Consider the following 13,155-nt stretch of genomic DNA (forward strand, 5'->3'; position numbering starts at 1 on the left):
ACCATTACTTGCTGACCATTACTCTGGACATTATTAAGTAATCTCAGAAGATGAAGTATATACGGTGGGACCATCTAATTTAAGAAGGGAACCCAGCAATTATAGAACCATTACTTGCTGACCATTACTCTGGACATTATTAAGTAACCTCAGAAGATGAAGTATATACGGTGGGACCATCTAATTTAAGAAGGGAACCCAGCAATTATAGAACCATTACTTGCTGACCATTACTCTGGACATATTAAGTAACTCAGAAAATGAAGTATGTACGGTGGGACCATCTAATTAAGAAGGGAACCCAGCAATTATAGAACCATTACTTGCTGACCATTACTCTGGACATTATTAAGTAATCTCAGAAGATGAAGTATAAACGGTGGGACCATCTAATTTAAGAAGGGAACCAGCAATTATAGAACCATTACTTGCTGACCATTACCTGGACATTATTAAGTAACCCAGTAGATGAAGTATATACGGTGGGACCATCTAATTTAAGAAGGGAACCCAGCAATTATAGAACCATTACTTGCTGACCATTACTCTGGACAATATTAAGTAACCTCAGAAATGAAGTATATACGGTGGGACCATCTAATTTAAGAAGGGAACCTAGCAATTATAGAACCATTACTTGCTGACCATTACTCTGGACATTATTAAGTAATCTCAGAAGATGAAGTATAAACGGTGGGACCATCTAATTTAAGAAGGGAACCTAGCAATTATAGAACCATTACTTGCTGACCATTACTCTGGACATTATTAAGTAATCTCAGAAGATGAAGTATAAACGGTGGGACCATCTAATTTAAGAAGGGAACCAAGCAATTATAGAACCATTACTTGCTGACCATTACTCTGGACATTATTAAGTAATCTCAGAAGATGAAGTATATACGGTGGGACCATCTAATTTAAGAAGGGAACCCAGCAATTATAGAACCATTACTTGCTGACCATTACTCTGGACATTATTAAGTAATCTCAGAAGATGAAGTATATACGGTGGGACCATCTAATTTAAGAAGGGAACCCAGCAATTATAGAACCATTACTTGCTGACCATTACTCTGGACATTATTAAGTAATCTCAGAAGATGAAGTATATACGGTGGGACCATCTAATTTAAGAAGGGAACCTAGCAATTATAGAACCATTACTTGCTGACCATTACTCTGGACATTATTAAGTAATCTCAGAAGATGAAGTATAAACGGTGGGACCATCTAATTTAAGAAGGGAACCCAGCAATTATAGAACCATTACTTGCTGACCATTACTCTGGACATTATTAAGTAATCTCAGAAGATGAAGTATATACGGTGGGACCATCTAATTTAAGAAGGGAACCCAGCAATTATAGAACCATTACTTGCTGACCATTACTCTGGACATTATTAAGTAATCTCAGAAGATGAAGTATATACGGTGGGACCATCTAATTTAAGAAGGGAACCCAGCAATTATAGAACCATTACTTGCTGACCATTACTCTGGACATTATTAAGTAACCTCAGAAGATGAAGTATATACGGTGGGACCATCTAATTTAAGAAGGGAACAGGCAATTATAGAACCATTACTTGCTGACCATTACTCTGGACATTATTAAGTAATCTCAGAAGATGAAGTATATACGGTGGGACCATCTAATTTAAGAAGGGAACAGGCAATTATAGAACCATTACTTGCTGACCATTACTCTGGACATTATTAAGTAATCTCAGAAGATGAAGTATAAACGGTGGGACCATCTAATTTAAGAAGGGAACCCAGCAATTATAGAACCATTACTTGCTGACCATTACTCTGGATATTAAGTAACCTCAGACGATGAAGTATATACGGTGGGACCATCTAATTTAAGAAGGGAACCCAGCAATTATAGAACCATTGCTTGCTGACCATTAGGCTGGGCTTTATTAAGTAATCTCAGAAGATGAAGTATATACGGTGGGACCATCTAATTTAAGAAGGGAACCGGCAATTATAGACCCATTACTTGCTGACCATTACTCTGGACATTATTAAGTAACCTCAGAAGATGAAGTATATACGGTGGGACCATCTAATTTAAGAAGGGAACCCAGCAATTATAGAACCATTACTCTGGACATTATTAAGTAACCTCAGAAGATGAAGTATAAACGGTGGGACCATCTAATTTAAGAAGGGAACCCAGCAATTATAGAACCATTACTTGCTGACCATTACCCTGGACGTTATTAAGTAACCCAGAGATGAAGTATATACGGTGGGACCATCTAATTTAAGAAGGGAACCCAGCAATTATAGAACCATTACTTGCTGACCATTACTCTGGACATTATTAAGTAATCTCAGAAGATGAAGTATATACGGTGGGACCATCTAATTTAAGAAGGGAACCCAGCAATTATAGAACCATTACTTGCTGACCATTACTCTGGATATTAAGTAACCTCAGAAGATGAAGTATATACGGTGGGACCATCTAATTTAAGAAGGGAACAGGCAATTATAGAACCATTACTTGCTGACCATTACTCTGGACTTTATTAAGTAATCTCAGAAATGAAGTATATACGGTGGGACCATCTAATTTAAGAAGGGAACAGCAATTATAGAACCATTACTTGCTGACCATTACTCTGGACATTATTAAGTAATCTCAGAAGATGAAGTATAACGGTGGGACCATCTAATTTAAGAAGGGAACCCAGCAATTATAGAACCATTACTTGCTGACCATTACTCTGGACATTATTAAGTAACCTCAGAAGATGAAGTATATACGGTGGGACCATCTAATTTAAGAAGGGAACAGGCAATTATAGAACCATTACTTGCTGACCATTACTCTGGACATTATTAAGTAATCTCAGAAGATGAAGTATATACGGTGGGACCATCTAATTTAAGAAGGGAACAGGCAATTATAGAACCATTACTTGCTGACCATTACTCTGGACATTATTAAGTAATCTCAGAAGATGAAGTATATACGGTGGGAGCATCTAATTTAAGAAGGGAACCCAGCAATTATAGAACCATTACTTGCTGACCATTACTCTGGATATTAAGTAACCTCAGACGATGAAGTATATACGGTGGGACCATCTAATTTAAGAAGGGAACAGGCAATTATAGAACCATTACTTGCTGACCATTACTCTGGGCTTTATTAAGTAATCTTAGAAGATGAAGTATATACGGTGGGACCATCTAATTTTAGAAGGGAACAGGCAATTATAGACCCATAACTTGCTGACCATTACTATGGACATTATTAAGTAATCTCAGAAGATGAAGTATAAACGGTGGGACCATCTAATTTAAGAAGGGAACAGGCAATTATAGAACCATTACTTGCTGACCATTACTCTGGATATTAAGTAACCTCAGACGATGAAGTATATACGGTGGGACCATCTAATTTAAGAAGGGAACCCAGCAATTATAGAACCATTACTTGCTGACCATTACTCTGCACATTATTAAGTAATCTCAGAAGATGAAGTATAACGGTGGGACCATCTAATTTAAGAAGGGAACCCAGCAATTATAGAACCATTACTTGCTGACCATTACTCTGGACATTATTAAGTAATCTCAGAAGATGAAGTATATACGGTGGGACCATCTAATTTAAGAAGGGAACCCAGCAATTATAGAACCATTACTTGCTGACCATTACTCTGGACATTATTAAGTAATCTCAGAAGATGAAGTATATACGGTGGGACCATCTAATTTAAGAAGGGAACCCAGCAATTATAGAACCATTACTTGCTGACCATTACTCTGGACATTATTAAGTAACCTCAGAAGATGAAGTATATACGGTGGGACCATCTAATTTAAGAAGGGAACAGGCAATTATAGAACCATTACTTGCTGACCATTACTCTGGACATTATTAAGTAATCTCAGAAGATGAAGTATATACGGTGGGACCATCTAATTTAAGAAGGGAACAGGCAATTATAGAACCATTACTTGCTGACCATTACTCTGGACATTATTAAGTAATCTCAGAAGATGAAGTATAAACAGTGGGACCATCTAATTTAAGAAGGGAACCCAGCAATTATAGAACCATTACTTGCTGACCATTACTCTGGATATTAAGTAACCTCAGACGATGAAGTATATACGGTGGGACCATCTAATTTAAGAAGGGAACCCAGCAATTATAGAACCATTACTTGCTGACCATTACTCTGGACATTATTAAGTAACCTCAGAAGATGAAGTATATACGGTGGGACCATCTAATTTAAGAAGGGAACCCAGCAATTATAGAACCATTACTTGCTGACCATTACTCTGGATATTAAGTAACCTCAGAAGATGAAGTATATACGGTGGGACCATCTAATTTAAGAAGGGAACAGGCAATATAGAACCATTACTTGCTGACCATTACTCTGGACATTATTAAGTAATCTCAGAAGATGAAGTATATACGGTGGGACCATCTAATTTAAGAAGGGAACAGCAATTATAGAACCATTACTTGCTGACCATTACTCTGGACATTATTAAGTAATCTCAGAAGATGAAGTATATACGGTGGGACCATCTAATTTAAGAAGGGAACCCAGCAATTATAGAACCATTACTTGCTGACCATTACTCTGGATATTAAGTAACCTCAGAAGATGAAGTATATACGGTGGGACCATCTAATTTAAGAAGGGAACAGGCAATTATAGAACCATTACTTGCTGACCATTACTCTGGGCTTTATTAAGTAATCTCAGAAATGAAGTATATACGGTGGGACCATATAATTTAAGAAGGGAACAGTCAATTATAGACCCATTACTTGCTGACCATTACTCTGGACATTATTAAGTAATCTCAGAAGATGAAGTATATACGGTGGGACCATCTAATTAAAGAAGAGAACCCGGCAATTATAGAACCATTAATTGCTGACCATTACTCTGGATATTATTAAGTAATCTCAGAAGATGTAGTATATACGGTGGGACCATCTAATTTAAGAAGGGAACCCAGCAATTATAGAACCATTACTTGCTGACCAGTACCCTGGACGTTATTAAGTAACCCCAGTAGATGAAGTATATACGGTGGGACCATCTAATTTAAGAAGGGAACCCAGCAATTATAGAACCATTACTTGCTGACCATTACTCTGACAATATTAAGTAACTCAGAAATGAAGTATATACGGTGGGACCATATAATTAAGAAGGGAACCCAGCAATTATAGAACCATTACTTGCTGACCATTACTCTGGACATTATTAAGTAATCTCAGAAGATGAAGTATAAACGGTGGGACCATCTAATTTAAGAAGGGAACCCAGCAATTATAGAACCATTACTTGCTGACCATTACTCTGGACATTATTAAGTAACCCAGAAGATGAAGTATATACGGTGGGACCATCTAATTTAAGAAGGGAACCCAGCAATTATAGAACCATTACTTGCTGACCATTACTCTGGACAATATTAAGTAACCTCAGAAAATGAAGTATGTACGGTGGGACCATCTAATTTAAGAAGGGAACCCAGCAATTATAGAACCATTACTTGCTGACCATTACTCTGGACATTATTAAGTAATCTCAGAAGATGAAGTATATACGGTGGGACCATCTAATTTAAGAAGGGAACCTAGCAATTATAGAACCATTACTTGCTGACCATTACTCTGGACATTATTAAGTAATCTCAGAAGATGAAGTATAAACGGTGGGACCATCTAATTTAAGGAGGGAACCAAGCAATTATAGAACCATTACTTGCTGACCATTACTCTGGATATTATTAAGTAATCTCAGAAGATGAAGTATATACGGTGGGACCATCAAATTTAAGAAGGGAACCAGCAATTATAGAACCATTACTTGCTGACCATTACTCTGGACATTATTAAGTAACCTCAGAAGATGAAGTATATACGGTGGGACCAACTAATTTAAGAAGGGAACCCAGCAATTATAGAACCATTACTTGCTGACCATTACTCTGGACATTATTAAGTAATCTCAGAAGATGAAGTATATACGGTGGGACCATCTAATTTAAGAAGGGAACCAGCAATTATAGAACCATTACTTGCTGACCATTACTCTGGACATTATTAAGTAATCTCAGAAGATGAAGTATAAACGGTGGGACCATCTAATTTAAGAGGGAACCCAGCAATTATAGAACCATTACTTGCTGACCATTACTCTGGACATTATTAAGTAATCTCAGAAGATGAAGTATATACGGTGGGACCATCTAATTTAAGAAGGGAACCCAGCAATTATAGAACCATTACTTGCTGACCATTACTCTGGACATTATTAAGTAATCTCAAAGATGAAGTATATACGGTGGGACCATCTAATTTAAGAAGGGAACCCAGCAATTATAGAACCATTACTTGCTGACCATTACTCTGGACATTATTAAGTAACCTCAGAAGATGAAGTATATACGGTGGGACCATCTAATTTAAGAAGGGAACAGGCAATTATAGAATCATTACTTGCTGACCATTACTCTGGACATTATTAAGTAATCTCAGAAGATGAAGTATATACGGTGGGACCATCTAATTTAAGAAGGGAACAGGCAATTATAGAACCATTACTTGCTGACCATTACTCTGGACATTATTAAGTAATCTCAGAAGATGAAGTATAAACGGTGGGACCATCTAATTTAAGAAGGGAACCCAGCAATTATAGAACCATTACTTGCTGACCATTACTCTGGATATTAAGTAACCTCAGAAGATGAAGTATATACGGTGGGACCATCTAATTTAAGAAGGGAACAGGCAATTATAGAACCATTACTTGCTGACCATTACTCTGGACATTATTAAGTAACCTCAGAAGATGAAGTATATACGGTGGGACCATCTAATTTAAGAAGGGAACCCGGCAATTATAGAACATTACTTGCTGACCATTACTCTGGACATTATTAAGTAATCTCAGAAGATGAAGTATATACGGTGGGACCATCTAATTTAAGAAGGGAACCCAGCAATTATAGAACCATTACTTGCTGACCATTACTCTGGCTTATTAAGTAATCTCAGAAGATGAAGTATATACGGTGGGACCATCTAATTTAAGAAGGGAACCGACAATTATAGAACCCATTACTTGCTGACCATTACTCTGGACATTATTAAGTAACCTCAGAAGATGAAGTATATACGGTGGGACCATCTAATTTAAGAAGGGAACCCAGCAATTATAGAACCATTACTCTGGACATTATTAAGTAACCTCAGAAGATGAAGTATATACGGTGGGACCATCTAATTTAAGAAGGGAACAGCAATTATAGAACCATTACTTGCTGACCATTACTCTGGACATTATTAAGTAACCTCAGAAGATGAAGTATATACGGTGGGACCATCTAATTTAAGAAGGGAACAGGCAATTATAGAACCATTACTTGCTGACCATTACTCTGGACATTATTAAGTAATCTCAGAAGATGAAGTATAAACGGTGGGACCATCTAATTTAAGAAGGGAACCCAGCAATTATAGAACCATTACTTGCTGACCATTACTCTGGATATTAAGTAACCTCAGACGATGAAGTATATACGGTGGGACCATCTAATTTAAGAAGGGAACAGGCAATTATAGAACCATTACTTGCTGACCATTACTCTGGACGTTATTAAGTAACCTCAGAAGATGAACTATATACGGTAGGACCATCTAATTTAAGAAGAGAACCCGGCAATTATAGATACATTACTTGCTGACCATTACTCTGGACATTATTAAGTAATCTCTGAAGATGAAGTATGTACGGTGGGACCATCTAATTGAAGAAGGGAACCCAGCAATTATAGAACCATTACTTGCTGACCATTACTCTGGCTTATTAAGTAATCTCAGAAGATGAAGTATATACGGTGGGACCATCTAATTTAAGAAGGAACCGACAATTATAGAACCATTACTTGCTGACCATTACTCTGGACATTATTAAGTAACCTCAGAAGATGAAGTATATACGGTGGGACCATCTAATTTAAGAAGGGAACCCAGCAATTATAGAACCATTACTCTGGACATTATTAAGTAACCTCAGAAGATGAAGTATAACGGTGGGACCATCTAATTTAAGAAGGGAACAGTCAATTATAGAACCATTACTTGCTGACCATTACTCTGGACATTATTAAGTAACCTCAGAAGATGAAGTATATACGGTGGGACCATCTAATTTAAGAAGGGAACCCAGCAATTATAGAACCATTACTTGCTGACCATTACTCTGGACATTATTAAGTAACTCAGAAGATGAAGTATTTACGGTGGGACCATCTAATTTAAGAAGGGAACCCAGCAATTATAGAACCATTACTTGCTGACCATTACTCTGGACATATTAAGTAACCTCAGAAATGAAGTATATATGGTGGGACCATCTAATTAAGAAGGGAACCCAGCAATTATAGAACCATTACTTGCTGACCATTACTCTGGACATTATTAAGTAATCTCAGACGATGAAGTATATACGGTGGGACCATCTAATTTAAGAAGGGAACACAGCAATTATAGAACCATTACTTGCTGACCATTACTCTGGATATTAAGTAACCTCAGACGATGAAGTATATACGGTGGGACCATCTAATTTAAGAAGGGAACAGGCAATTATAGAACCATTACTTGCTGACCATTACTCTGGACTTTATTAAGTAATCTCAGAAATGAAGTATATACGGTGGGACCATCTAATTTAAGAAGGGAACAGCAATTATAGACCCATTACTTGCTGACCATTACTCTGGACATTATTAAGTAATCTCAGAAGATGAAGTATATACGGTGGGACCATCTAATTTAAGAAGGGAACAGGCAATTATAGAACCATTACTTGCTGACCATTACTCTGGACATTATTAAGTAACCTCAGAAGATGAAGTATATACGGTGGGACCATCTAATTAAGAAGGAACCCGGCAATTATAGAACCATTACTTGCTGACCATTACTCTGGATTATTAAGTAATCTCAGAAGATGAAGTATATACGGTGGGACCATCTAATTTAAGAAGGGAACCCAGCAATTATAGAACCATTACTTGCTGACCATTACTCTGGACTTTATTAAGTAATCTCAGAAGATGAAGTATATACGGTGGGACCATCTAATTTAAGAAGAGAACCGGCAATTATAGACCCATTACTTGCTGACCATTACTCTGGACATTATTAAGTAACCTCAGAAGATGAAGTATATACGGTGGGACCATCTAATTTAAGAAGGGAACCAAGCAATTATAGAACCATTACTTGCTGACCATTACCTGGACGTTATTAAGTAACACAGAGATGAAGTATTACGGTGGGACCATCTAATTTAAGAAGGGAACCCAGCAATTATAGAACCATTACTTGCTGACCATTACTCTGGACATATTAAGTACCTCAGAAATGAAGTATGTATGGTGGGACCATATAAATTAAGAAGGGAACCCAGCAATTATAGAACCATTACTTGCTGACCATTACTCTGGACATTATTAAGTAATCTCAGACGATGAAGTATATACGGTGGGAGCATATAATTTAAGAAGGGAACACAGCAATTATAGAACCATTACTTGCTGACCATTACTCTGGATATTAAGTAACCTCAGACGATGAAGTATATACGGTGGGACCATCTAATTTAAGAAGGGAACAGGCAATTATAGAACCATTACTTGCTGACCATTACTCTGGGCTTTATTAAGTAATCTTAGAAAATGAAGTATATACGGTGGGACCATATAATTTAAGAAGGGAACAGTCAATTATAGACCCATTACTTGCTGACCATTACTCTGGACATTATTAAGTAATCTCAGAAGATGAAGTATATACGGTGGGACCATCTAATTTAAGAAGGGAACAGGCAATTATAGAACCATTACTTGCTGACCATTACTCTGGACATTATTAAGTAACCTTAGAAGATGAAGTATATACGGTGGGACCATCTAATTAAAGAAGAGAACCCGGCAATTATAGAACCATTACTTGCTGACCATTACTCTGGATATTATTAAGTAATCTCAGAAGATGAAGTATATACGGTGGGACCATCTAATTTAAGAAGGGAACCCAGCAATTATAGAACCATTGCTTGCTGACCATTACGCTGGGCTTTATTAAGTAATCTCAGAAGATGAATTATATACGGTGGGACCATCTAATTTAAGAAGAGAATCCGGCAATTATAGACCCATTACTTGCTGAACATTACTCTGGACATTATTAAGTAACCTCAGAAGATGAAGTATATACCGTGGGACCATCTAATTTAAGAAGGGAACCAAGCAATTATAAACCCATTACTCTGGACGTTATTAAGTAACCTCAGAAGATGAAGTATTTACGGTGGGACCATCTAATTTAAGAAGGGAACCCAGCAATTATAGAACCATTACTTGCTGACCATTACCCTGGACGTTATTAAGTAACCCCAGTAGATGAAGTATATACGGTGGGACCATCTAATTTAAGAAGGGAACCCAGCAATTATAGAACCATTACTTGCTGACCATTACTCAGGACAATATTAAGTAACCTCAGAAAATGAAGTATGTACGGTGGGACCATATAAATTAAGAAGGGAACCCAGCAATTTTTGAACCATTACTTGCTGACCATTATTCTGGACATTATTAAGTAATCTCAGAAGATGAAGTATAAACGGTGGGACCATCTAATTTAAGAAGGGAACCTAGCAATTATAGAAATATTACTTGCTGACCATTACCCTGGACATTATTAAGTAACCCCAGTAGATGAAGTATATACGGTGGGACCATCTAATTTAAGAAGGGAACCTAGCAATTATAGAACCATTACTTGCTGACCATTACTCTGGACAATATTAAGTAACCTCAGAAAATGAAGTATGTACTGTGGGACCATATAATTTAAGAAGGGAACCCAGCAATTATAGAACCATTACTTGCTGACCATACTCTGGATAGAAGATGAAGTATAAACGGTGGGACCATCTAATTTAAGAAGGGAACCTAGCAATTATAGAACCATTACTTGCTGACCATTACTCTGGACATTATTAAGTAATCTCAGAAGATGAAGTATAAACGGTGGGACCATCTAATTTAAGGAGGGAACCAAGAAATTATAGAACCATTACTTGCTGACCATTACTCTGGACATTATTAAGTAATCTCAGAAGATGAAGTATATACTGTGGGACCATCTAATTTAAGAAGGGAACGCAGCAATTATAGAACCATTAATTGCTGATCATTACTCTGGACATTATTAAGTAATCTCAGAAGATGAAGTATAAACAGTGGGACCATCTAATTTAAGAAGGGAACCCAGCAATTATAGAACCATTACTTGCTGACCATTACTCTGGATATTAAGTAACCTCAGACGATGAAGTATATACGGTGGGACCATCTAATTTAAGAAGGGAACAGGCAATTATAGAACCATTACTTGCTGACCATTACTCTGGGCTTTATTAAGTAATCTTAGAAGATGAAGTATATACGGTGGGACCATCTAATTTAAGAAGGGAACCCAGCAATTATAGAACCATTACTTGCTGACCATTAATCTGGATATTAAGTAACCTCAGAAGATGAAGTATATAAGGTAGGACCATCTAATTTAAGAAGGGAACCCATCAATTATAGAACCATTGCTTGCTGACCATTACGCTGGGCTTTATTAAGTAATCTCAGAAGATGAAGTATATACGGTCGGACCATCTAATTTAAGAAGAGAATCCGGCAATTTTAGACCCATTACTTGCTGACCATTACTCTGGACATTATTAAGTAACCTCAGAAGATGAAGTATATACGGTGGGACAATCTAATTTAAGAAGGGAACCCAGCAATTATAGAACCATTACTTGCTGACCATTACTCTGGACGTTATTAAGTAACCCCTGTAGATGAAGTATATACGGTGGGACCATCTAATTTAAGAAGGGAACCCAGCAATTATAGAACCATTACTTGCTGACCATTACTCAGGACAATATTAAGTAACCTCAGAAAATGAAGTATGTACGGTGGGACCATATAAATTAAGAAGGGAACCCAGCAATTTTAGAACCATTACTTGCTGACCATTATTCTGGACATTATTAAGTAATCTCAGAAGATGAAGTATAAACGGTGGGACCATCTAATTTAAGAAGGGAACCTAGCAATTATAGAAACATTACTTGCTGACCATTACCCTGGACATTATTAAGTAACCCCAGTAGATGAAGTATATATGGTGGGACCATCTAATTTAAGAAGGGAACCCAGCAATTATAGAACCATTACTTGCTGACCATTACTCTGGACAATATTAAGTAACCTCAGAAAATGAAGTATGTATGGTGGGACCATATAATTTAAGAAGGGAACCCAGCAATTATAGAACCATTACTTGCTGACCATTACTCTGGACATTATTAAGTAATCTCAGAAGATGAAGTATAAACGGTGGGACCATCTAATTTAAGAAGGGAACCTAGCAATTATAGAACCATTACTTGCTGACCATTACTCTGGACATTATTAAGTAATCTCAGAAGATGAAGTATATACTGTGGGACCATCTAATTTAAGAAGGGAACCCAGCAATTATAGAACCATTACTTGCTGACCATTACTCTGGACATTATTAAGTAATCTCAGAAGATGAAGTATATACGGTGGGACCAACTAATTTAAGAAGGGAACCCAGCAATTATAGAACCATTACTTGCTGACCATTACTCTGGACATTATTAAGTAATCTCAGAAGATGAAGTACATACGGTGGGACCATCTAATTTAAGAAGGGAACCCAGCAATTATAGAACCATTACTTGCTGACCATTACTCTGGACATTATTAAGTAATCTCAGAAGATGAAGTATAAACGGTGGGACCATCTAATTTAAGGAGGGAACCCAGCAATTATAGAACCATTACTGCTGACCATTACTCTGGACATTATTAAGTAATCTCAGAAGATGAAGTATATACGGTGGGACCATCCAATTTTAGTAGGGAACCCAGCAATTATAGAACCATTACTTGCTGACCATTACTCTGGACATTATTAAATAATCTCAAAAGATGAAGTATATACGGTGGGACCATCTAATTTAAGAAGGGAACCCAGCAAT

Source organism: Octopus sinensis, linkage group LG8 (genome assembly GCF_006345805.1).
Source record: "Octopus sinensis linkage group LG8, ASM634580v1, whole genome shotgun sequence".
Taxonomy (NCBI): Eukaryota; Metazoa; Mollusca; class Cephalopoda; order Octopoda; family Octopodidae; genus Octopus; species Octopus sinensis.